Consider the following 23,765-nt stretch of genomic DNA (forward strand, 5'->3'; position numbering starts at 1 on the left):
ACACTATTACCTAGCTAGCTTAAAATTAAAATAAATTTGGGAATGTCTTAAAAAAGTCTTCTAATTAAATGCTTTGAACATTTTGAAACATGTTTCAAAGTGACATTGTGTCAAGAAAATTCAATATACTATGCTTATCTTCATAAATGTCAGGGATTTAATACGCTAGACTCTGTTATTTTAACCAAGAAAGATGTAATTCAAAAGGTTTTGTGATGTATATGTACATTAGTTTACCTCTTTCTCACAGAGAGTGAAGAGGTGCAAATCTCCTCCTTCTCATCATATCTTTTATCAGCGAACAAAATACAACAACAAAGACTATTAAAATCTCATGACATTCTGGTTTTGTGAGAAACTTTAAAAACTTTGGACATGCAGCCACATTATTTAGCTAACCAGTGCAGTGTTACATCGTGAGCAAACCAGGGGCGAAGCTGTACGCGCTGTAAACAGAGACAATAAAATAACTCTGGTCACAGACTGACCCTCAGCTCACAGGACCCTCAGCCTGGGGACCATCACCTGGACAGGTGTCACTTACCCAAACACCTTGATCACTTTAAAAAGCATTTGAGAGTAAAAAAATCCTGTGACAATCCTCCTCCCTGCTTTGCTTCTTTCCTTTTTGTTACAAGTGGACATCCACCCCAGCTTTGTGTCCCCTGCAAAGCAGCTGCTGGGTCCAGGAGGGATGGCAAACCTGGGTGGCTCAGCCCGTGAAAAAGGCACTGGAGGTTCTGAGCGCTGAATGCCAAACAGCCCTGCCAGCCAAACAGACGTGCACCATAAACAGCAACAGCTGGTTGCAAGGATTGCACGCAGATTGTCTTCTTCATTAGGAGACATCAAAACCTCCGGTGACAATTCATCGCTTTTCTAATCCTATCAGAAATCATGGAAAAATGTCAAGTCATTTCCCACAAACCTCCCTCAGCTCTCTTTACGTTCTTAAAGCACCAGAGATTAGAGCACAACCTGAGTCAAAGAACATTGCCTGGCTCTTAGTTGACTGAAAAAACCCAACCTTGTGCAAGAGAGGCTTTACCAAATTGTTTCAGAGGACAACAGAACACCAGAGTTGAGCTTTTTAATTGGAGAAGCTGAGGCTTATTTGTTTTATTTCATTTACACATGGGTTGGCAGCAAGACTGCTCTACAAGGCCATGCTTCACCATAACTCCTAATAGCCATTGTCTCTGATATCAAAATTACTTGTAAATGCTTTAAGATTTGAAACACTGCCACAATAACCAGTAGCTTGGCTGATTTTGCAAAGTCCTCTTGTAAAATTTTCAGACTGATGTTTATTTTTATAGTTGGTATAAAGGGTTTTGGTTGGTATAGTTTAATTTCATGCAATGGCTAGAAGCTAATGCTAACAAATTCAAGTATATCACAGACAGGTAGCCAGAAGGACAAGGAAGCAATGGATGCTTACACACATAAAATCCCTGTTAGTCATTCCATTCAGAGAGAAAATATTTTAGACCTTTTCTTCCAAAAAGTCAAAATGCTATCATCTGAAAAATATGAAAAATCAGAGCATTTTTTCCAAACTGAAATATTTTGGTATCTTTTCACAACATTGTTCCAGGTTTTTAACCAGTTCCCACAGTGTATCATTGGAGCTACCGTGGAACATTCCAAGAGCCACGTGGGAACGGAGTGTGGACGAGGCAAAAGAACCCCAGCTGTTGGGGTTAAAACATAATATAACATAATAGATAGATTAGATAATAGATAATAGATAATAGATAACATCTATTATTTATTATATATATAAATAAAATATATATAATATTATAATACTCTGTTAAAATTAATAATAAAAATAAAGAATTTGGGGATTGATGCTACAACATTTAGAACCCCCCGTGGTTTTTATTCTTCAAACACAAGGCAGCAGTTCTACAGTGTCACTAAGTGACCAGTTCTTTCTGCTGGGATTCAGCCATACAGGACAGACAGGGCTGTTCCTCAGCTTGGGAATAAGGATGGAATGAATACTCACTGCATGGATCAGCCAGTGCCGAGACAGGTGAGCAATGAGTGAAAACTTCCCGGGTCTCTTCACAGATGTGCCTGCCATTTATCCCACGCTATTCTGGCAAACAAAATTCAAGGGAGAGCACATTAGAGAACAACCAGACTAATGATCTGCAGAGATCCTTGTGTTAATGTTATCTCTTTATACTAAAAGAATGCTTTTAGCTAAATGCCTCTGCAGTTCCCTTCCCGGGCACCTAAATGAATAGAAGGGTGATAATGGCACTTTCATTATTTTAGTAACATATTTACCCCTTAATGAAAGAGCTCTTGGGGGGCACAAAAGAAGAGATGCAAGACATTAAACGTTTTGTGGATCATGTTTGAAATGAAAATATAGACTGCTATCACGTCCATCTTAAAGAAACAAACCAAAACTGGCAATGACATTTATAAAACAGCAGAAAAATTCATTCCTGCATTGTATCAAAAAGTCTGTTTCCATAAGTTTTCAGGAACAAACCCGCAGGAAATTTTCTTGGAAAATCAGGAACTGAGGAATTTTCTATACATGAAATCATAATTTCCTTTTGTGACAAATATCATCTCTTAAAACAAAACTTCAAGTACATACAGACACCAGCAACCTTGAGCCACCAGTCTATTTAAAAAAATTTGGGCTCTCTGATCTTAGCAATTTAAAAGGCATGCATTTTTAAGGAAAATTTAAATAAAGTTTGTCCTTTGTAATACATTCAATTTACTTATGAATTATGGAGCGGTCAGGTTCCGGTCTGATATTCTTCTGGACTGTTTCCAGTGCAGTGTCCATACAGATGCAGCTTCTCAAGGCTAAAAGAGGAAAAATTCTCCCTTCAGATGATCCTTCTTATTTGACATTTGGTGACTGGAACAAAAAAAAAACCCAAAACCTTACAAAATAAAGAAAATTATGAAATCTGAAGTTGAAATTTAAAGCAATGAAAAACACTGAAATATGCCAGCATTTGATCTAAGGATGCCACAGAATTAGCATAGTGAGCATATGTTCATGTTCAAAGATAACAGACATCCTTGATAACCCTCCCTAAACTTAGCTCATCTGTGATTTACATATTTAAATGTTCCTTTTTTTTTTTTTTTTTTCCCTTTCTTTTTTTTTTTTTTTTTGGAATGAACTAAATCAGGGTCACCTTCATCATTCGTACAGAAATATACACACAGCTTTCATTTATATAAATGTTTAACTACAAATATTGCACCTCAATTTTTAAACAGTAAATCTGTATCCAATTGCTCATTTTCTTATCCAGTAATTTTTGTAATTTATAATTACATTTTCTTTTTCTGCATGTGTGCCAAAACTCTGTCTGCAGAAATGATACTTGAATCTCATTCCTCCTCCTGAGTTGATTATTTGTTGGATCTGTTTTTTGTCTTCTCAATAATCTTCTCTTATAAACTCCTCAGTAAACTCCTACTGGATAGCAACAATCTAGCTGCTTTAAAGTTTTGATCAGAACTTCTATATTTCCAGAAAAAAAATTGGGAACTCATAATTCTAGCACATTTCTAATAAACATTTCTGACTGGCATAGTATTAGCCATGATAAAGTTCATTTGATGTGGAGGATCTAACCGAATAAATCTCATCATTCCATTAAAAGCATAGGTAAATGCCTAAAACCTCCCAATCACAAAATTATCTCAAAACATTGGAAAGCATCTTAAAAATACAGATACTTTCGTTTTTTTTTTTTTTTCCCCTTTTATATATGGTACTTGGGGGAACCAATGCACTCATGAGAACGACACAGGAACTCACAATTTTACCTGAAAAGAATAGATTTTAAGTCATGAAGTCATGCCTTCCCAAGCAGCAGAGTGGTTTTCTGTGGTTACCAGGGCCTGATGTAACACTTCAGCTGTGGCCATCTCTCTCTGATTTTTGCCTGGAACACAAAGCTGTATTTCCAAGCTGGCCTTTGCTGTAGACACATTTCCATCCAGAACAAGCTGATCCTTCTGGTTTACTCACCTCCAAAAGCAGTCTGGAACTGGGGCCTGGCAGGGCTGTGTATGGATCTAAATCCTTCTTGGAATTGATGGGAAAAGTTTCTTCTCCTTTTTTTTCTTTTTTTTTTTTTTTTTTGCCAAATGAACTCTGATTAGGTTACAAAGTCAAAATTCTCCATCAAGATACAACAAATACTCTTATTAGCATGGATAGATCTCACAGCATTTGTATGAGGAAAAGCTGGACATTTAATGAGATAAATTCTGCAGCTGTGTTTGTGTTCCGCATGTAATTACCCTCCACTGGCCAGGGAAGCTTGCCAAGGGCACTGCTGTAGCTTTTTACAGCAAGTTATATACTTACATTTTATATATGAATATCTAAAGATACTTCAGGGCACTACTGGAGGAGCAAACTGCATTAGTTGCTGTGCCAGTGGATATGCAGCTTCTGTGGCGTCAGACAATGTTTTCTCTTTATTGGGAAGTTTTAAAAGCCCTGCATCCATTTTTACACTTTGGCTGCACCACTAAAAACCCCAAAATATAGTGCAGAGTGTTTGAGGGTGTACATCAGCCCTGCCATCATTCATTTCTATCTTATTTCTATCTTATAGCTATAATTTCTATCCTATACCTATCTTATTTCTACCTTATATCTATCATTTCCTCTTGGCGAAGGAAATCCCCCAGGCCATTTGTCAGCGTTAGGAAGCTCCCACAGCGAGTGCAGCCAGCCATGGCACGCAGTGTGCTGGGTGTTCCTGCCTTCCTGGAAGGGCTTGGGGCAGTGCACCAGCTCATTACAGGGTTAGATAAGCATTTTAATGCCTTTTGCTGTTTCCATCCTCAGTCCCTTGCACCGGCTGCTGGAGGCACTTCCACACCGCCGGCGCCGAACGGGGATCGGTTCGATTCTTTCCCACTACGAATATTATATTCTTTCCACTATGAATATTTATAACATTAGAAAGCACACCCAAGTGTTGTGGTACTAACTGCACCCTCTGCACGTGCAGTAGCTGGGCTTTCAGAATAAAATAACCCCTCTGTGCTTCCCCACTCCCCCAGCTCCTGCTCTCCCTGCCAGCAGAGCTCTTGCCATCGCACCTCTTCACCCCAGCCCTCACCCGCCTCCAGTGCCACATTCTCTGTCACTTCCCCGGTTTCCCCCAAAAGGTGGGACTTGCAGGGCTGCCCTTGCTCTGAGGTGAGAGCAGAGGAGCCATCCACGGGGCAGCAGCACTGGGAACCACGCTGTCCTGGGGCACCTCACCCAGGGAAAGCCACTTCAGCTGAAAAGAGAGGGACAGGGAGAGACACAGGCGCGCAGGGGCTGCAAAAGCACAAGTTTCGTGTTCACGTCTCCTGGGAAGGGGCATGTGCAGGTTCCAGATAAGAATCATTGAATCATTAAGATTGGAAAATACCTCTAAGGTCATCAGATCCAGTTATCAACCTCACAGGACCAGGTCCACCATGAAACCCTTTGCCGAAGCACCTCATCCCAGCGTGTTTTGAACACTTATTATGTGGCACAGCCACCAGAGAGGAAAATACTTCACATCAGTGTGTACTGAACAGTGTTTGATATTCAGCACTCTACAGCCCATGGTTTAAGAAGACAGCATCATTAAAACCAGAGGATTAGACTCAAATGAATGCTATCCATTACAGGAGTGTTCCCAGTGAGACAGGCCCAAATGACTGCACTGAGAATGGGTTAAAATTTAACCTGAATAAATTCTTGACCATCTGCTGCTATTAGTCCAGTGTATGGCACAGGAATACAGCACATAAAGTTACAGATTTTTGTGTTCTATAATCACAAAAGCAATGAAATGAGATATCCTCAAGCTTCCTGTGTTTATATAAAAGAAAACCAAAATTTTAAAAACAAAGACCTATATTTGAGTTTCATTTTTTTTTTTTTCAGGCAGGCTTCAAATCTTAGAAGTGTAAAATAACAAAAAATTATCTCCTGACAAAAAGAACTGCCTTTCATTGCTCACTTAGGGCCAAAAGCCTGCTGATCTTTCATTCATCTGCATAAAATTAAGTTCGGGTGAGAGGCTGGGTTTATTTGTTTTCTTTTCTCCTAGGAAAGCTGACCTGGTTATTGAACATATCTCTGTGGTAAAAAACTAAACAAAAACATCCTTGATGCTGCTATTTTCCCACAGATTTCACAGTTCTGCCTTCCCCTACAAACCTTAAGTAGGAATGTAAAATTAAAGAAAAACCTTTGTCTCATTCCCTTATTATGAAGACTAATTTAATTATTGTTTAATAATTTAATAATTTAAATATTGTTTAATAACAAATAAGCAAATATTCATTGACTATCTAGTCATTAAATTGCCAAATAATTACGTATTGGGCTTAATTAATTTAGTTGTCTTCAATCTACCTGTCTTTATTTCTCTGCAAGAATATGTCATAGTCTTCATCCTTGATCTACTAAATATTAGACATTTTGATGCTTGTCACCCTATGTTCAGTGTGGAGTTTTCTTACAGAAGGGTAAAATGGGGCTGGCAAATATAAAATCTCCCATGTTGCCCTCAGGTGAGAAGAATACTTAAATACAAGAGTTGTTATAACGAATCTGATAATTATACCATACACAAAAGGCAACATGGAGGATGGTGCAGGAGTGCCATAAATCCAGAGCTGGATTTAGCTGCATTTTAACAGTGAGAGGTTAACTCTTGTCTTGCTGAATTCAGAGGCAGATTTGCCACAGTGAGCCGATGAACAGGCAGCTCCTCTCCTGACGTACTCACTCTTCTATAAACACCAACACTTGGACTAACTTCAAAGTTGGCTCTTTTAAGCCTTAAATATATGTTTATGCAAGCAGCCACCATCTCCTGCACTAGGTGGGAAATGCTGCAAATGTTAGTTGAAAAAACAGCAAAAGCTCTTGCAGTTGTGCCAGCATCAGACACTTTTCAGCAGGCATTTGATGGAGCTTTCAAGTCTCTTTGATGCTGTATTTCCAGGTTTTGAGGTTCCAGCAAAGTGATCAAAACATGTATATTACCTTACTTAAAAACAAAACAAAACAAAGAAAAAAAAGATTAAAAAGGAAACACTAAACACATTGAATAGTTTGCAGTTGCAGCAAATTACGATTCATGATATTCCTCCCTTTGTTCTGTTCATTTTCTGGCTTCTGTGAAGTAAGCATGCTGCTGCCTCGGTAATATTTACAGCACATGGTAAAACTGATTTCTCTGTGATCAAAATCCCTCATTTTTTACTTCCCTGCTTATTCTTAAACACAATATTGCTCTCAGTTAGGCTGCATAATAAAAGCATGTCTAATAACAGCAGCTTCTTGTTTGTGTTCCTCACATCACTGACATTTAGAGAATTATTTTACAATGACATAATGGGGTTCACAGAACAATTCCAATAACAGTAGATGGTCACAGTTTCACTCCTACCTAGTATTTCTACTGCATTATACATTAATTATACCTTAATTTGAAAATTATATCAACTGGAGTAACAGACTGTGTGCTGCCTTTGCCTGGGACAGAGCTAATTTTCCTCGTAGAGCTAACACGGGGCTCTGCGTTTTGGATTCCTGCTGGAAAGTGTTGATAGCACAGGGATGTTTTAGTTATGGTTGAGCAGCACTTACACTGTCAGGGCCTTTTCTGCTGCTCACCCTCTCCAGCAGCAAGGGGGCACAAGGATTTGGGAGAGAACACAGCTGGGACAGATGACCCCAGCTGACCTAAAGGTGTCCCATACCCGATGGTGACATGCTCAGCTGGGGGAGAAGCAGCAAGGGGCACATTCAGAGTGATGGTTTGTCTCCCCAAGCCACCCTCAGGGGTGATGGAGCCTGGCTTTCCTGGGCATGGCTGAACACCTGCCTGGACATGGGAAGTGGGGAATGAACTCCATGTTTTGCTTTGCACTGTGTGCTATTATTTTCCCTACTGAACTGTCTTTATCTCAACCCATGTTTTCTCCCTGTTAGTTTTCTGATTCTCTCCTCAGCCCGCTGGGGAGCAGTGAGCAGCAAGATCTCTGAAACTGAGCTGCTGGCTGGGCTTGAACCATGACACCATGAAAAAGTGATCCTTTCTGGAAACCCAGCATGAGTATTTCCATCTGTAAAAGGGGCAAGATCAATATTTAATTACCTCATGAGGAGCTGGGAGAGCTGCCTAAGGACACCGTGCAAAGGGCCACTGACCAGTTAAGGAGAGAGCAAACTCTGCTCTTATTTAAGATGTGTCAGTGCCTCAGGATGAGGGTGAGACTTGTGCAGCCAAGCCTGTGAGACACCTCCCCTGAGAGGAGAGACTAAGCAGTGACATTTTGGTGTGGCCTTGCACAGCTTGAGGAGAGGTTTTGTTGGAGTCCAGGGCATTCCTTTGTCTGCCCTGGAGGGTCAGAGACCTGGACAGGGGGGTCTGGGACCCCAGCCAAGAGCTCAGAGAGACACTGGCTTTGATCTCAGTCCATGGGAAACGCTTCCTACACTGTGAGAGGGTTTCCAGGCCACAAGAGTGTGAAAGATTGTAGTTTAGCTTATCACAGGGTGAAAAAACAGTAAATTTAGATTTATAGCATTGAAGTGAATGGGGGCAAGATGGAGGATTTGGGGCGTTGTCTCCTGCTTCTTCTTTCTTCTTCCCTCACTCCATTTCAGCAGTGACGGTGGCACAAAGTAGTTTAATGGGGATTGGGTCAAGGTAGAGATGACCTGTTTAGTATTAGTGATAGGCATTGGCAATTAATGGTAAATAAAGAATACGTAGCAATTAATATAAAAGATAACGACAGCCCTGGGCGGGGAGGAGTCGGGAGTCAGAGTCGGAGCCCGAGCAGCTGCAAACGTCTTTTGTGGGGCACTGTGAAAATTGTAAGATAAGAAACAATAAACAAAGCATGCAACCTTGAAAATTCAGAACCTGAAGACTCCTTCTCTTTCTTCCAGTTGGCACAGAGCTTTGCAGAGGGCAAAAAGACTCTAAAACCACCTGAATGTCAGGGAAAGCCCACGACAAGGTGTGAGCGAACATGAGGCACAGGCGTGGTGTTAAACCACACTCCTCCTGCACGGCAGCAGATAGAGGTGCCACGAGTTACCCGAGGCTTCTCTTGTAACTTCATTCTGCTGGCAGGACTTACCTTGAAATGAATTTCTGGAATAATTCCAGATATGTCACAGGGAAGTGCACAGGAGAACTGGAAACAAAGCATTTATTGAGCTGCATGGTTTATACGCTGCTTCTTGTCCATAAACTAAGTGAATTATTTCTTATGTGCTAAAAACATTCAGTGTGTCTTAGATGCCATATGCACAGCAGAGTAAGACATTATTTGAAACAAAATAAAAAATATTTATACATATCACATTTATATACATTTTGAATTTCTTCTCTTCCCTCTCTGAAATTGTGGTTTATACTTGCAGTTGAAACTTTATGCTAAATTCTCCTTGGCACACAAACTTGTATCCTTTTACAAGTCAGTCGACTGCCTTCTAGCGCATCACTATATTGGAAAATCACAGCTGGTGAGAACTGGCACTTCACAGAAAAATACAGAGCATTTTACAGATATTTTAAATTCTGATGTGGGCAGTTGGGGAAAGACAGTGGAGAACCCTTGTCATGCAAAAACTGCATACCCAAAAACTCCTCTGTGCCAAGGAACTCTAGTAACTCAAGAATGCTGCCTGCAGACAGCGTACTTTAAACCCCCACGGATAAATCAGTGTGAAATCCAGTCAGATCTGAAGGAAAGCCTCACCTTGGCATGCAGTGATCATCCTCCTGCCCCACATTCATATACTGTGAAAACTTCAAGGCACTTCATGTGTGGCACACTCCAGGAACACTTCTTGTCTCAGTGCACCTCATAACAGATGGAATTCGCAGCATTTAACATCTAACAGGAGACACGATGGAGTTATCTATGCATGAAAAACCTGAAATGAGTGACAAAGCAAAATATCAGCCAAAGTCTGGTCAGAAGCATAAAAACTGAAACAAAGAAGGAAAGCATCTGGTCTGCATTGTAAGAAATCAATATTCTCTAGTGCTGTTTCTTAGTGACAATTAGCAGTTGAGCTATGCTTGGAAGAGAGGTCAGAAAATCAAAGGCCTGGCAGGAAAAGGGAGAAGAGCTGGCTGTCAAGACTTCTATTCCTGTCCTTCCTCCAGCCAGCTGTGGCACTACCAACACCAGAAGGTAAAAGTCTTGACTCTGGTGATGCAGTCTAGACAGACTGGGCTGGTTGCATCTATATAAAAACTATTACAAGGCCAAAGGCTCAATAAATTGATCATTTCAGGAGAAGCCATCATTCACACGACACCCGATGGTCACTCTGCAGATCCACGCCTGGAATTCAGCCTCCTCCCCCAGCAAAATTTAGCTGTGAAACCACCAAGTTTTATCACGATGCCTCAATGAATTTTTGGCAGAGTTTATTTTTAAAAAGAGGTCCCTGACATTGCTAAACAGAAAAGCAAAACTTCATGAATGTTAAAGGTAAACTGCTGTGTGTCCAGGTGGCCAAGAACATCCCAGGTCATAAGTCAACCACCTTTGGGCCAAGTAATGACCTCCAAAGAAACAAAATCATTAACTGCCTTTGACAGAGCTCATGGCAGCTTTTCACAGCCACCAGGATGAGGACACCGGCGTCTGTAAGCTGTTTAGGTACAGTCATGTTCTGTCCTGTTGGACAGAGCATTTTAATATGGAAAGCCTTTCCTTTAATAGAAAAGGTCCTGAAAATAGAAACATGCACGTGGACCATTCATTTTTAGAAGAGTTAATCATAACTGATCCTTACACAATGAATAGTAAATAAGAGTTATTATTAATAATGAATAATAAGACTGAATTATAATGGTGTGTTTATTAGGCTATCAATAATTAACAGGGATTTGCTATTTATTGTAAATACTGTTGCTCTTTCTGTTGTAGCTTTGGATAGCACAATTTATATGGTAATTTTATATGAAACAGCACCAATTACAGCAGGCTATTACAACAGAGTAGAAACAAATGATTACTTTATCAGTTTTGTTAACTTTTTCATTTCATTCACTTTCAGCACAGCCTGCAATGTAAATATGATCTAGAGAAGGGAATAAAGAAGTTTTGTGCAAGTGTAATAACTATGGTTGGTAATTTAACTTCCCCCAGGCAATCACATGGCAGAAATAAATAGAATGGGACACAAATGAAGGTAGGCATGGCATGGGAAAAAGGGTATTAGGGTTTGTTAACTAAAAATGCAGCCAGTTAAAGTAAAAGTTTGGTTTTTTAATCATTGTATTGAAAAGAATTGCCACTAAGCTGTCCACAGCATTTAATAGAGTCTTGAAAATATCAGGAAACACTGCCCACCTTTAAAGATATTTAAAAACAATTCTACAATCCTGTCAGAATCTGCAGCTTTGATATTAATAATCAGTGTTTTCAGAGCTGCCTTAGATGAACCTGGGTGGCACACAGATGGCGAGTCATTTACATGGTAAAAAGGAGAACTGGCCCATCTCTGGATCCCCAGGGGGTGCCGTGACCCATTAGCAGAGGAAAGACGACCTTTACTGAATAATAATTGAGAACTATTACTAAGATAATTACAAAACCAATTGACTGCCAGAAGGCCTAGACCTTGGCTCTCCAATTTATATAGCAACTGCTGGTTATCTGTACAGAAAAAAAAGACAGGCTTAGGGTTCACAAACACCATAACCTCAACATCTGCCTGCCATCTAAAGATAATGATTGGGTATTAATTAATTTGAACAGTGCAGTCATTGCAGAGGTAAACTGCATCACAAATCAGACACTTAACATAACCTGAAGTTATCATGTTTCCATCCAGCCTGTATTGACAGGAAGAATGCTCTCAGGTAAATTAAACTGTTGCAGGTCACAACATGAAAATGAATTAAGTTAATTCTCTGTAACAGGGAACATGATTGTGACTCTGTGTTGGATGCTGTACCAGTTAACATGATAAAAGCTTTTTAAAAAATGTTTAGCAAAATGCTCCTCTCATATCGTTTGGTAGTGCACACGCCTGCTACAGCTTTTTCAGTTTCCCTCCTCTGCAGGAAGGAGGAGACAGAAGTTATTGGCCTTTGTTAATTTTCAAAAGAGGGATATCAGGAAACAAAACTATCAGAGGGTGTCTGTGGTGAGACACCACCAATTCTCTGTGGGGGAAATCCTGGGCAGCACTAAAAATCCATGTAAGATTCTCCTGGGCTTCTCCCATGTCTTCTACAGGCATAGGAGATATAAAAAATACAGTCAACACACCATATGTGTTGTTGCTTGGATTTCCAAAATTATCCTTCCTTACCTGTGAAGGGTATTTTGAAGAAGCTTTCAAAAGCAGAGGGATTTAACAACTTAGTGCTGAGTTTCACCCCTGGGAACTGATATTTAGGAATGTAGAACATCAGAAATACCTGGAACACACACAAAAAAATCATAGCTAGCCTACTTCCTTATGATGGAAACAGCTGAAATTACTGTGACAAATGCTTTGGTCAAAATGTTCTTTCACCTAAAACCTGCTTCTTGATTTTTAACTCCGCTACTGAGTCCCATAATTGGGATTCTTTGAGGACTCTCCACTAAAAGGAGTGTTACAGGTAGTCATTCTTCAAGGGAGATAATTTAAATCACAGCATGAAATTTATATAAAATTCAATTCACATTTGAGACCTGTAGTAAAAAAGAGCTGCCAACACTGACAGAATGCTTGTTCTGCATGCTAATGGAGACGATTTCATACCCAAGAAGTACCTATATAATAGCATGTGGTGGAGAAAGGAGATAATGCACTCAATTTACAACAAGATGCATGAGTTAGGATTCAAATTAATGAAGAGTTTAAAAAAAATTAGCTGCACTCTCAGGTGAACCATCTATCACCAAATTCAAACATGTAAGATAGCTGGGGCCCGAGGACACTGGCTCTGAACTTCAGGAGTCCCACCAGCTGGCACGTCACACCCACAGGATGGACTGGTTTGGGATTGAAGGTTTAGATTAGTAAGGATTGATTGATTGACTATTTTATTACTTTTTTTTTTTTTTTTTTTTTTAATATCTCTACTTTCCAAGGGGAAGAGTTTTGGAGGAAGTAAAGCACCGCTGGCATTTATGTGGGAGTTCCCTCTTCTTCACTCTGTTAGGAGCAACATGGAGTGCATGAAGTTAGGGCTGACAGCAACACTGACCATGAAAACTTCCCAAAACACAGTCATGATTTGGGAAAAGCCAACTGGCAATGATCTATCCACGTTCAAGTTTGGAGTAACCAAATCACGGCATCCTCAGGACCTGACATCAGAACTTAGACAGGAAAGCCTTATTCTGTTATAATGTCTTTGTTTACAAAGGCCCTGGCTTAGAATACAGCATAATTTTATTAAAAGTCTTTGACAATTTATTCCGTTGAGCACTCCACAGTCACAGTAATTTATTATTTCTCTACCAACCTGATATAAATAAAATCTGAAAAAAATAGTGAATATATGAATAGATTAATATATCCTCTACAAGCAAAGACATCAGTGGCAATCAGAAATAGGAAGAAGATAAGTGATAAATGAAGATAATAGAAGATAAATGTCCTGATGAGATAAAGTGAATCAACCCCAAAAGTGTCTGAAAGAGTGAAATCACATTCTGGTAGGAAGAGCAGATGAAGGAAAATGCAGCCGGAAGAATGGGGATTAGGGCAGAGTACGTGCACACATTTTTGTATTAAATCAGCACTGCAACAGAAGCTGGCACTCCTCAGAAAATAATCCTCTGGGTTCCTCGATAGGGCATTTTGGCCACAGACAGTGTACGGCTTTAACCACACCCCACCAATTTGTCTGAACACTCTCACTGTCACACATCCAGCCCCGTGCAATCTCTGCCTTGCCCAGGGAGAACAGGGAAAATTTAAATCAATATATGCACTGTGTCCTTGGAATCAAGAAAGCATCTTGTTCTGGGACTGGAACTATTGCAAATGTCTGGTGGCACTTTCTACCCAGCCACTTGTGGGGAATCTGTCCACAGAGACTGGCACTGAAGTCAGTCCATTCTCTGACTGTGGGATGCATATTTGTGCTGTAACTCATCCTAGAAAGGTTTGGGTTTTTTAAAATTTCCTGTCAATCACCCTATCCCCGTCAATAACCTCTCTGATATAACATGTTTTTGAGCAGTTTTTCCTCAAAAGACTTAGCTGTAGGATGGCCCTTGTGCAGGTTTTGACTGTTGTAATTGTAGTGGAGATCAACAGAATTGGATGCTGTTCTGTCATCCTTGACTGGGCTCCTGGTGCTAATCAGGAGTTGGAAATTGCACATTCAGATGGATTTACAGACATATAGTATGTGACAATTCAGCAAGCAGTAAAGAGCATTGTTTTGAATTCTTAAAGGTTAGTGATGCAAGCTGCAGCGACTAAAGATTTTTGAGCCTTGAAAGAAAACCAATTAGGTGTAGGAAACAAACACATTGCAGTAATGTAATCTATATTTTCATATATTTAAGGCCAGGAGAGGAGATTAGTTCATCTACACTGAGTTTTTGTTTCAGTTACTTATATTCCACCCAATTACCTCTGATATTGAGACCCCATTACTTGTGCAGGGAAAAAAATGACTTTCAGAAAGTATACAGACTGTATTTGAAAGTCTCCAGAGATGGGGTCTACCATTTTCCACTGCAACTTAGCCTGCCCCAAAGTTTAATTACCACCTCTGTGAAACAGAGAGAAAAAAGCAGCAGCAAGTGCTTTATTTCTAATTTGAAATTGCCTTGCTTTAGCTCCCAGCTACTGGTTCTTGCTATATGTTCCTTCGGTAGATTAAAGAATCCTCTAGTATTTCATGTTTTCTTCACAGAAAGGTGTTTATACAGGCTTAACTTTCTTTTTTTATAAGCTCAACAGAAATCTCCCACTGGAATGCATTTTCTCTGCCCTCCAAAACCTTCTTGTACCTCTACTTTGTACATACCTTTTTTTTTTTTTTCCTTCAGCACAGATAGCAGGAACATTCCCCATATTCTGCTGTTCATCTGTAACGGTTAGAGACTTTAATATCACCATACTACTTTAAATTCTGTTTTTATCCATAACCTTAAAGGAATTTTTACCATAATGAAAACTGAGCAAATTTTGCCATTGAAATCATGAGGGAAAAGAGATGAGGCATTAAATGCAAGCCAATGTACTGAAGGAAGCAAAAATAATAAGTCAGATTTAGAGCCCAATGGGCCAACCTGCAGAGCGAGCTGCATAAGCATCCCACACATTACAATTTTTTTTTTTTTTTTTTCCATAGTACTGGAAAAAAGCATTGCCTCCTTTCAAGAAAAGCATGCATACATTTTCAGCAAATCCTATCTTGGAAAAATCTAGAAAGGGAGGAGGAGAAAGATAACTCAGTTTAACATATTATGGCTATGATAAAGCCTTGTTTTCGCATTTGATATTATGGTAATAATGGTATCTTTCTAATAACCCAAGAGCTGAAGGGATGACCAAATAAATCCCCTGTTCCCCAACAGCCTAATGCACACTTTGAAGGTGGTCACAGTACTGACAATCAATTATCATTTCCTAAGACTCTTTAGAAACTTGAACACTTTGGCTTTTCCTGCCGTAAATGGTTAAAATACAAAATCACTGGGAGGGAAGGTGGGGAACTCATAGAAGCAGAACAAATTCTGAAGCTTATGAAATCACAGTTTAATTTTAATGGAATACAGTCAATTAAATAAACATCATGGAAACATAACAAACAATGCAGGTTACAAATCTTGTTAGCTATGACTATGTTACACATTTGTTAAAATGACCTTGGTTTGTGTGACACAAACTGGGCACCAGATGGACAGCTGCCTGAGGGAATTATTTTTTCTGCCAAAGTACCAATATTCAAGTCATTTTTTATACTTTCTTTTGTTCTCTTTCTTATGGATTTGGACTAGCATAAGTTCTTTGTTATTTTTCATCATCACTTTTCTCCTTGGGCATCCACATGCTTATTGGCTTGTTATATCGGTCTCTATCTGTGCAATGATCTGTGTTTCTATGATTTCCATGGATTTATTATTCTTACAAGAATCAGCTTTAGTTCTGCAACTGTTATGCTTCATTTCTGTTAGAAATCCTAAATATCTATATATATTTCTTACATATGAGTCACACTCCACAGTTATAATTCTGATCTTATAAAAAAAATGAAGCGATGTGTGACATACAAACACGACACATAAAACATTTTTAAAAGATCCTTAGTCTACCTTTATACCCTAAAACTGCACTTCTAGCTAAGCACAGCTGCCAGTCAAAAGACATAAATGCTTGGTTTTATCCCTTGCATGGCCAACAACACAATTAAGCGGAGGCAAATGGGTATCTCCCCAAATCTGATTCAGATTAAACAAAAAAACCAAAAAAAAACAAAACAAAACAAAATTAGGGATCACTCCAGGTATATTCAGAACACAATCAAAGTTCAAACAAAGACAGTCTGCTGTGAGGTGCTTCATTTGGGAAAAATAATTTTCTGCACATCCAAGTGCATGGGGTCTACATGAGTGCAGCCCAATTATCTTTTATAAACTGTGTAAAGCTGAGGGTAAGGAAATTAAAGTTTTAGGAATAGTTCAGATATGGTACAAAATATGCTTTCCATTTAGGGTAATAAAATCATGTTCACAGAAATCCACTGAAAAAGATGGCTGAAAGGCAACAGAAGGTGTGGCCATGCCAAGAAACGTGCAAATTTAGTTTGTTCATTTGTTCAGGTGTGCAGTAAGAGGAAAGCTCATCACTATGCCAACCCTGGGGCACCGCCTTATTCTTCTCATGGTAATTTGGAATCCTGTTTCTATGAAGAAACTGTGACTCACTGTTTCATTGGAATTTGTATGCTTTTGCTGTATAAAAATACTGATTTCAGTGATTGTTCATAGAACAGTCTGAGCTTTTTGAAATCAATCTTTTCTTATAATATCCAATAACAGCTTTTCCCAGCAGGCATATTTAATTTTACCAAATCCCACATCAGCTGAAGCTCATTTCTTTCCACATACAAAGCCCAACAAAGACAAATTTCTTACTTTTTGTTCTGATTTGTGTATTGAGACCATAACTAATTTTTGACCAAAGAAGCAAAGCCAGCAGTCCCTTTTATTTTTTCATTAAATTGACCCCAAAACTTCCGAAGCTGTAACAGCCAGTCAATAAAACCTGAACTAAATTGTTAATTTGTATTAAGATCTGAGAAAAAAAGTATGTATATCACCAATATAAAGCATGTGCAAGCTCCTATGATTTTGCTGCTTGCACATTTGCAGAGCATCTGGGTGCTGAGATGAAATTCTGCACCTGTTCAGGGACAACTCTCCCACATGCACTCGTTTTTCTGGGGAGCAAAATACAAATTCACATAGTGCTGGACCTAACGAGGCCGAGTAACCTGCACACAGCAGCTGGAGAGCCTTGAGTGAACCATAAAACTGCATAAGTCACTGAAAATTAATGTTTGTCTCGAGGCAATAGCTGAGGCAAATATAACCCCGTGTCATTGTGCATCCCAGGTACTGCAGGAACAAAAGGAATCACCCAGCACCATCTCACAGCGCAATGGTTTCCCATCTCCTTCTGCTCTCCCTGCCCTCTGCCCCACTGCACAGCCCCAGGGGAAGGCTGATCAAGCAGGAGCTGGCTTTTCCTCAGGAGAATCCCAGTCTAAAACCTGTGCAGATAGTCTTTGCTCAGTTCATGGCAAAAAACCACAAGTCTACAGGGTGCAACACATTCGACAACTATAAGAGACAAAAATTAGATTTTTTTTTTTTTCCTTCCAAATTGTCTGTGTTGGATCAGACTGCAGTGTTGGTTACCATTTGGTTTTGGTAGGAAAGCAGCTGGAAGGTAGTTAATATTGACTGATTTTTTTTTTGCAGTAACTTCTCATTTCACAGTTTCTGAGCACAAAATCAAGCCATTCCACAAAATAAAAGATCTGATGATAAAACCCATTTAAAACAACCTTCTGTCTGTTGAAGCAATTGTTGAAGTGAATTAAAATAAAGCACCCAACCTTTGACAGAACAAGCTGGTGGCCTCTCAGATTTTGGTTCTAGCATGCACAAGGAGCAGATCCCAGAGCCTGACTCTGCTGCATGGAAGCAGCAGTCTCTCACACCAACATGAGGGATAAAGCACCAGGCTCGATGCTCTTATAATTGGATTTAACGTGAAAGAAAAGCTCTCAGGTACCTCCGGTTGCTATGAAACCATTGACATTTTCTGTTGGAAAGTAATTTGTCCTTTAGTATAGTGCTAAATTAGAAAGCAAGTAAATGGTATGTGCGCAATATTGAGGACTCTAACTGCTTTTGAATGGAAAGTAACACCACCTGAGCAGACCAAAAAGCTTAATGTTGCATCTCCCAACAGCAGCAGTGACTCTGAGACGGCCGCTCTGGGCCAGGAGATCCCTGTGCAGTAGAGCTGCCTACCTGACATCCACATTCTTTTCCATCAGAGAATCTGGTCCGAAATTATTAAGCGCATTCATGCGAATTATGCAAAGATTTCAATAAATTCCCAAGCACCCAGCTAGGTGAGATAGCGAGGCTGCTCAGAAATATGATTAAGGAAGGCTGGAAAAAGAAAGGCTAAGTCTGGAAAAGGCCTTTAAGAGCACTGAGTCCAATCAGTCCCAGCTCTGCTGGGCTCACCACTAAAGCAAGTCCCAGCAGGAAAGGAGCAGGCTGAGAGGTGAATAAGAGCAAGAAGCTGAGCAGGCTCCTTGGCTCAGGCAGGCCTGCTTCTAAGGAAACCTCATTCCAAGATCACCCCAAAGTTAACACCATCAGCAATAAAACGGCCTTCAAAAAGAATCTGGAGAGTCCAGCACGAGGGCAATCACTCTCCTAACGAAAACATTTCATTTTCACATTCCTCTGTAACAGGCTAATAGCTTCCATCACAGTCAGCAGCTCAGGCCACAGATCTGAGTGTAAGAATGATCCTTTCCCCAAATTAGTTATTGGCTGCCTGGGTGTCAGAGCATGATCAGGTAGCAAAGGTAATCAGGATAAACAAATAGATACCAAGATTTCCTCTGAGCAACAGGGCAGAAAGATGTGTTTGGACATTAAGAACTACACAGCTGAAGAATATTATTGGGTCATAAATATAACAGGACAGCATTATTTTGAAAGTTTTCTTGGGTTTATATGAATAATAATATAGAATGTTCTTTTGTATTTCTTTCCTTTGTGCATTGAATTTGGTGTGTATTACCTCCACATGAATAATGCAATCTAGCAAAATTGATGGCACAGTTCTTTTGTTAAAGCAGTTATGAAATGAGAAAACAAAATCTACAAGGAAAAGTTATGAAAAAAACAACATTTCTCCAAGAATAAAAAGATGAAGTTGCCTGACCGTTTACATTTGTCTCCTGTGTCATGAATATTAGATCGGATTCCTTTTATTAATCCATTGATAGTTCTGTGAGGCAGCTCATTTTTGATAAACTCTGGTAGGGCTGCTGTAAATACAAAAAAGATTTATGAATTAATTTTCATACGTAAATGACAAAATCTTTTGATACACTTGAAATATGTGCCTCGCAGTTAAAATAGATATATGTGCATGCATACATATGTATTAATTTAACATTCAGATCAGCTTGTCCTTTTAGAACACAGCTTAATGTCAACTCTTGCTTTTCTGGGGGAGAAAACAGTAAGCTAAAAAGGTAATTGACATTGAGGGCATACTAAAAATGAAAGATATGGACAATCTGTGACCTGGGAATTGTGCTGGACTAAAGGTGTAGTGGGTTTTGTTCCAAAAGCATTTTAGTTTTCAAGTACCAATGGGCTGTGCAGCCAGTATGCTGTAAAAACACAGAAGTGTACAGCTCATTACTATTATTACTTGAATTGTCTTTATAGACACAAGGCCCAATCATGAACCTATTAGGCTAAAAATAACACAAAAAGCATAAGCTGTAAATCAATCTGCAACTGCAGTGTACATGTAATTCACCACTGCCCTGAATATCTGCATAAAGACAGAAGTACCTCTGAGCTCCACATTTCCGCCAGCAGTAAATCAGAGTGGCTCAGCCCCTCCATTTCCTTCCTTTTCCAGTGAGACAGGGATTGTGATGGCCCTGCCAGGACTGTCACTGCCAGCATATGCTGAAAAGCACAGAGCTGAAATCAAATATTTCTTCATTTCCCGTGTACCAGAGCAGTGACTTGTGTACCAGGATGTCCATGCTGACACTCCAGAAGTGTGGCATCCTCCTCCTCCTCTGCATCTTTCAGGCATTTTACAAAGGAAACTCAGAATCATTCTTTTGATTCTACAGACGGGAAGACCAAGGTACAAAAGCATGGAGTGACTTGCTCCAGAAGGATGGATGTCTTGTCTTTTTCATGGATCATTAGTTAATATAATATGACACAAGCTTGCATAGCCCTTGACGTGAACATTTTAAGGTTCAACAAGTGAAAGACAGAATTAACCAGATCATTGTTAGACAGAAAATAAGGTAGGGATGATACCTGTGAGGCTCAGTTCTGGATCACCTTTTTGTAATCACTGTACCTGTCTGGCACTTTGTTGTGTGCTGTTTATGGTGTGCTATTTGTGTAAACTCTCTGGAGAAGAGGCTTTTAATTGCAGTACCCCCCACAGGAACTACTGATTAATTCATAAGGATCACAGAGTAAAAAAAATATGCAATATCCTGTGGGAAGAAATAAAACAGATTGAACTTCTTAATCTGCTGTGTGCTTCACCCTCATTGTCTGGGACCAGAATAACTTCCAAAATCTCAGAGAGTGATATATTCACCCTTCCTGATCTGTAGTGTGTCCTCACATTCTCTACACCAGGATACACTGTGCTGTGAATTATTCTGCTCTGAAATTGTTTTTACTTAGTTTTAACATACCTGTAACCTGTGGTTTGGTGTAGGGGGGTCAGGCCAGAGGTCAGCAGCATAATGGGATTTGTAATTCTAAAGGCTCTTGTTCCATCATAGGAAATTGCTTCACAATGCTCCTGCTTAGCAGCCTGCAGCCATGTACTAGAAAGCCAAGTGATGCCTGAGAGTGATGTAAACCAGCTTGGTCCGCACTAAATCTGGGGCTGCACTTGATGTAGTAACTCTGCATTGTTTTAAAAAACAGCATAACACCCCTGTTACACCCCACAGAAGATCAGAAAAACTCCTGTACATGAAGAGAAAGTAATAAACACATTTAATGGAAACACTTAAATAGGAAAATCAACACAAAAACTAGCAGAGGAGGTAAACATTTTTGCATTCAAGAAGTTTAGATACACTAATTAAAACATTCTTTTCTACACATATGGTATATTTTACATCAGCTGTGTCCTGAAGCCAGACTACAAGTCCATCAATAAAGGCATTTGTCATGTGTTTGCAAAATACACCCCCCAAGCTTATTTGGATTACATGAATCCTTTTAAGGTTATACAGAAATGTGGCGTGTGTAAGCAGACATATTGACAATCCATGTCCAGGAGCATTAAAAATAAATAAGCAAGGGAAAAGATAAGTACAGAGAAGGATTTTGTACGTCCAAGTTAATGCAGCATGTCAGGGAGCTGATCTGCCCTCCACTCTCCCACAGATTGAACCATATATTATTTCTTAGTACTAACCCAGACAAGTATTTCATTATGACTCTTCATTATAGTCTCAGAGAGACTTTGCCAACTGTGCATCACATTCTTCTGCTCTGAAATATATTGGCTTAAATTCCTTTAGTTGTAAAGCATGCTTATTGACACTATATTTCTTCTGTTTATTTACCTCATTACTCACTTACGTTGCTCCTCTCATGTTAGTCTGACTTATATTGATAATTTTACTGTAAAATTGTACAAGCCATTCATGTCAAGACCCATTCTTGTAGGTGGTTGCAAAAACTGAGTAAGAAACTCTTAATTCAAATCAAAATACATAAAAAGCTCACAAAGTATCTGTTAGCTTAATTGCTAGCCAAGATGGTGGGGCTTGCAAAGTCCTAACCTCTTTAAACAGACATTAATAAGGAAAAGAAATAAATACATACAATAAGTAATGAAATACACATTGATAAATGTTATTTTATGTCATCAGAAGAAACTTTCCAGTTTTATGAGGGGGGAAAAAAGGGAATAAATATGAAAGCTACAAGAAATTAAAAATTATTTGAATAAATCTTACTTCCTTATTTTCATAAAAGTCAAATATTTCCGTTGGCAGCTGAGCAAGAAACCAGGCACATATTTTTTTGATGTCAATAAAACTACTTGGGCTAAATTCTGCTTTAGTCCACGTCAGAATGTGGCCCACCATCAACTTCAGCAGGGCTCCAACAATCTATTTCCCAGGTGACTAAATTCAACATGTGCAATAATACCCTTAGGGCATTGTTATTACTTGCAAGCAGCGTCTGAGACATGGAAGGGGTAAAAGCAAAGCTCTAATGAGGTTTGAGCAGGGTGGGCTTTCACTTCAGGGTGTAGTTTAATTCTGTGTTTCACCACAGCGTTAAGGAACACACAAAAACCACATTGGTGAATTACAAAATGCATCTCTCCCCAGAATGTTCACAATGTTATTTTGCTGCTCCAGGAGCTCTAAAAGGAGCACAGAGACAGAAGGGGGTGGGAGAGCTGGAACACTTCTATTAACCTATTAACTCACAGCCCCCAGGGCTTGTTCATCATGGTGCCTATCAAAGTGTCAGTCTTTTCTATTACCTTCTCCTTCAGAAGATGTCTGTCTATCATTGTCATGCTCTTCCAGCAGGATTATCCATCATTTTGGGTGAAGCCAGATCATTCATTTTCATGGCTGTCGCTGTTAGCGAGCTGGGATGGGAAAAAAAAAAAAAAGAAAAAAGGAAAAAAAAAAGTTTTATTCAACAAAAGATAAATGATGGAATTTCGCTCTTAATCATTTTCTTTTATTACTTAATCCAAAAGGCTGGGAGGAGGCTCTGCAGTTTATTATACCAACAGTCACAAACACCATTATATTTCAGGGGGTAGCAATACATCCTGCTTTCCAGCAGCTTATAAAACCAGCCATAAACATTAACTCCAGGCAAGAGTTTGTCACACTGCTCTTGATTCAGAGCAGTGGTTGACTCCTGTGGTTAGCACTGGGATATCCCTTCCACGTTTTTTTTTGAGTTAGGCTGAGATAACTGGAAACCACCTTGGGTTGGTGTGATGAGCTGCAGCCTTGTGCTGCTGGACCAAGAGTGCCCTGGAAGGGATTTCAGCAGCACCAGTTCTGCCTAAATGTCAGGCTCAGAGCACCTTGATCGAGGTTATTATGATTTCAGTTATAATTGAAATAGGGCACACCCTTCTTATCAACAAAATTTTCAAAGTTTAAGGCTTAAAGCATAATAATCATGCTGTTTAGCCCCATCAGCCTCAGCCATTAGACAAGATGGATAAAATAATACAAGGTGAACCTTCTAGAAGTTTGGACATAATTGTTTTTCACTGTTCACTGCCCTAACACACTTTTCCTTATCCACATAGGTACTAAAGTTATCAGAAGAATTTATACTGAAATATGTAGGTACTTCAGAAAATGTATTAAATAAGGCAAACAGCCCAAGTTGCACCCTCTTCCATATTAATGTCCTGCAAAAGTCATTCTCAAATCTTGATAATG

The 23,765-nt window shown here is 39.4% G+C and overlaps 1 long non-coding RNA gene across 2 annotated transcripts in view; it reads right to left on the reverse strand.

Annotated features, from left to right (window-relative positions):
• Window positions 1-21,422: 21,422 nt before the first annotated feature.
• The window catches only part of LOC120757157 (uncharacterized), a 37,429-nt gene continuing 35,086 nt past the window's right edge, over window positions 21,423-23,765 (reverse strand). For both annotated transcript variants that reach the window (XR_005702397.2, XR_005702396.2), the window contains one exon: window positions 21,423-22,945. This is a non-coding gene — a long non-coding RNA (uncharacterized LOC120757157). The remainder of the gene's footprint in view (window positions 22,946-23,765) is intronic.

The sequence above is a fragment of the Hirundo rustica genome, chromosome 10 (assembly GCF_015227805.2).
Source record: "Hirundo rustica isolate bHirRus1 chromosome 10, bHirRus1.pri.v3, whole genome shotgun sequence".
Taxonomy (NCBI): domain Eukaryota; kingdom Metazoa; phylum Chordata; class Aves; order Passeriformes; family Hirundinidae; genus Hirundo; species Hirundo rustica.